Source organism: Achroia grisella, unplaced genomic scaffold (genome assembly GCF_030625045.1).
Source record: "Achroia grisella isolate CSIRO2021 unplaced genomic scaffold, CSIRO_AGI_Agris_v1 utg1062, whole genome shotgun sequence".
NCBI lineage: Eukaryota > Metazoa > Arthropoda > Insecta > Lepidoptera > Pyralidae > Achroia > Achroia grisella.
Genome location: NW_026712566.1, coordinates 3,579,373 through 3,583,817, shown reverse-complemented (window position 1 = coordinate 3,583,817; position 4,445 = coordinate 3,579,373). Strand labels below are relative to the sequence as shown.

The 4,445-nt window shown below is 31.5% G+C and overlaps 1 non-coding gene across 1 annotated transcript; it reads right to left on the bottom strand.

Annotated features, from left to right (window-relative positions):
• Positions 1 to 918: 918 nt before the first annotated feature.
• Positions 919 to 990, bottom strand: Trnam-cau (transfer RNA methionine (anticodon CAU)). The gene has a single exon. It is a non-coding gene; the product is annotated as a tRNA-Met (tRNA).
• Between the last annotated feature and the right edge of the window lie 3,455 nt (positions 991 to 4,445).

The following is a 4,445-nucleotide window of genomic DNA, read 5'->3' as shown; positions in this document are numbered from 1 at the left end:
TACAAATGTTCGTACCGTGCGAGGAATCGAACCCGCGACCATCGGATAGTAAAGCGGTGTGTTAAACCACTAGACCACCGAGGCTGTCAAATTAGGTGATATCATCTTTCATTTCATTTATCTTTCATCCCACACTCGTATTTAACTATTATAATTTATTTTTCTCCTACCTTTTGATCTATTTATAAACCATAGAATCTATTATCACATGTAATATTGTTATCTGTGATTATCACGCATTTCTATGAAAAAATTTAAAACTATGTTAATAATGCATTCTCCAATATCTTCTGAAATAGTTCACAATTTGGTACTGTAATTGCTAGTGAAATGCGTTATAATTTTACAATAATAGTATACTACCTTACTAAACTAAACAAAACTAACACTAAACATGTATATAATAATACTAATAATAATAGATATATATATAATAATAATAATAGAATAATAATATTACAACTCTTTGTTGTGCATAAAAAAATCTTTACAAAAAAAACACATACATACACAAATACATAAACGTGCAACAAAAGGCGGCCTTATCGCTTATAACAATCTCTTACAGACAGATTATTGTAATAAATGTTGTAACTGGCTAATCAGATATGTATTTTATATTCTAAATTTGTATTTGAATTTATAGTTCTTTTATATTACATTGCTTGTTTTTGAATTTTAATAACTTATTTATCATAAACATTCATTCTTTCTGTTTCTTCTCGATATCATTCCGAACTGATGGTAGATTTGACATATCATAAGAGTCTGTAATAGACCTACATGAATAAAGATATTTTGAATTTGAATTTGAATTTGAATTACATTCTTGTTTTTGATACTTCAATTCATTCTTTCTGTTTCTAATATGTTAGTCTATTATTAATATATTTTCAACAATAAAACAATAAAAAAATATAGCAGAGCGTGGTTTCGATCCACGGACCTCTGGGTTATGGGCCCAGCACGCTTCCACTGCGCCACTCTGCTCTGTTGCGAGCTTGCCAAAATTACAAAGCCAAGGGATGGAGTTTATAGACAAACATCACTATGAAGGATTTACGGGTTACCGTTATTATGTATTTATTTAAGACTAGCTGTACCCGCGACTTCGTCCGCATGAAATTTAAGTTTAGTGTTCTAAAATAAAAGTAGCCTAAGTTATTCCTTATTACATCAGCTACCCGCCAATAAAAGTCCCGTCAAAATCGATGCAGCCATTTCAGAGATTAGCCGGAACAAAAAGACAGACAGACAAAAATTGTGAAAATGTTATTTTGGTGTATGTACCGTATATGTATTCATATGGATGTAGTAAAAACGGTTATTTCAATATTACAAACAGACACTCCAATTTTATTTATATGTATAGATTGCATATTCATTACCTCTTTCCATATAGAACATACTGTTATGAAAATTTGCTACAATAACTAATTAAACTCGATAAAATTTTACCTAAACTATAAGAAATATATTATCAACGCGTTCTCTGAAATGGCTGGACCGATTTTGACGGGACTTTTCTTGGCAGGTAGCTGATGTAATAAGGAGTAACTTAGCCTACTTTTATTTTAGAAATATAAAGTTAAATTCCACGCGGACGAAGTCCCGGGGACAGCTAATTATTCAAATAAAATGTGGTAAGATATATATTTATTTAATAGGGCAGATGGTTATAGATTATTTAAAGCTTAGAATTAAGTGGTTAAACTAAAATTTGAATCAGAAAGTGTATTATGTTACTACATTAATACAGTGAGTATATGTAGTTTGCTGAGATGATTATCGAGTGAGTTTTAATAGTACCAACAAAGAAAGACGTGTGATGGTAGATGAATATATGTGACCATAAGTGACCATTACCCACTGCTCAAAAATAAAGAAATCGTCATAAGAATTAACGTTACATTTCTATATCATCAAGCACATTATACATATTATTACAGAATATAGTTATAATGAACTGTCATATCCACAGGCATGTAATACAGTATTATAGGGACGAAATAAATTTGAGCTGAAACTAAGGACAAAATCTCTCACGAAAAAGCAACCATTCTTGCTAAGTGCCAGAGCTATTGTAAGTAGTTTTGCGTGACTTGTTTGAATAGGTCGTCTTAGGTATTTTTACAAACGTGTGCGTAATATCTCTTTAAAAGATAATGCCAGTAATATGTTTGATTCATCTGAAAATTAGTCGTCTTTGTGATGTTTATGATAATGGTACTATTTTTATGCTACGTTTACATTCAGATAGATTCCCCTGCTATTATTGGTTTTTTCTCGAGCTGCCAGTTTGAATTTGGACGGGGGATCGATCGGAGAAGAATTTTCTTTCATGTCAACTGAATACAAAAAATGTATTGTAAATAGTACAGTAGCCAGTATAGAAATAGAAATAGAAATATAAATAATCTTTATTCAAATAAACTCATTACAAGCACTTTTGAATAGTCATATTTTGATTCTACCACTCATTCGGAATGCAGATTCATCACAAGAAGAACGAGCAAGAAACTTGTGTGTTGCTCTTTTTAATAGATGTTTTTTTTATATAAATAATTACAGTATAACAAGTAAGAGGCATGCGATAATCAACATAGAAATCGCTACACACTCATTATTAATGTAATCAGATAATATTGTCAGTGCTATGGATTTAAAGTTTTTCTATAAAAACATTATTATCGTTGAGGAATTCTTCAATTTTATAGTAAGCTTTTTTGCAAAGGAACTGTTTTATTTGACATTTAAATCTTTTTTCTGGCAGATTTATAACAGACTCTGGTATTTTATTGTAAAACCTTACGCAATTTCCATAAAACGAATTATTAACTTTAGCCAAACGACATTTAGGTAAAATCAGTTTGTTATTGTTACGTAAGCTTTTATTAGTGCAATCACTAACTCTTTTGAAACTGTCTATATGTTTCCTGGCATACATGTTATTTTCATAAATGTATTGAGAAGCAACGGTGAGGATATTTGATTCCTTAAAACACTCTCGCAATGACTCCCTGGAACCCATACCATAAATGGAGCGACAGTATATATAGTTCATCCCTGTCCGCAGTCATCTCGTTATTTACCATACCATCTTACACAGTCCATCCATCTCTTTTTCGGCCCTTACAACCATCCACATGCATTGTGCTAACATGTAACGAAATAAATAAAATCTTTGTATACATACAAATAGGCCATCATGAATAATTGTAAAACAACAGTATTGTTTAGTTTAATCAAAACCCCAAATAGCCCGATTTTCTCCACTAACCTCGTCTGAATAAACTTTGAAGTGAATTCAATTAATGGCGGGATCACAACAATAACAGTTTTCGGTAATTATGTTTGTATAATAAACTCGGTGGCGTGCTGCCTGGCTTAATTAGAGAATATAAATGTACAACTAATTTGGAGTCGAGGTTATTTTAGGTACAAATATAAGGTCTCTGGATAGTAATGTACAGGTAAAGACCTGTACATTACTATCCAGAGACCTTCGAGAGTTAGAGAGAGAGAGAGAGTTATTGATAGAAGAAATATAATTGTACGGATAATCTTTTCTTATATATAAATAAAATTGGAGTGTCTGAGTGACCGATTTTGACGGGACTCTTATTGGCAGCTCTAATAAGGAGTAATTTAGACTATTTTTATTTTAGAAAAATAAAGTTAAATTCCACGCGGACGGAGTCGCGTTTACAGCTAGTTAAAGGATATAAATATACGGACAATCTTTTTTTTATTTATAGATAAAAAAAGATTGTCCGTACATTTATATATAAAAGTAGCCTAAAGTTACTCCTTATTACATCAGCTACCTGCCAAAAAAAGTCCCGTCAAAATCGGTCCTGCCATTTCAGAGATTAGCCGAAACAAACAGACAGACAGACAAAACTAAAAAAATATATATTTTGGTGTATGTACCGTATTTATATTCATATGCATGTAGTAAAAAACGGTTATTTCAATATAACAAATAGGAGCAAAAATTTTATTTATATGTATAGATATAAAAAATTGTGAGTACCAATATTAATACTGCTTACCAATGTAACAAGTGACGTATGAACAATTTGTGCGCTCTAACATAAGTATGTCGGTATAGCCCTCAAAACTACAGGCTCTTGCTTTGTTCAAGCAAAGACGACGTAAAACGATAAAAAACATGTACCCTTGACGGGAACGCCAGACGGGACTCCAGACAATAGGGTATACTTAATACCCGTATCATATACATGTCACATTTCATTACATAATAGTTCTTATTCGTATTGATATAAAGACGGTATTACAATGTTCAGAGTATGTGATCTTATAATTAGCGGATGTTAAGTTAGAAGCTGTATGTTATACAGGATGTTTAAATTAAGGATGTATAGTACATATGAACCTATGTAATACTGATTCATATACTTAGTAATATTCTCTGGCCTAGA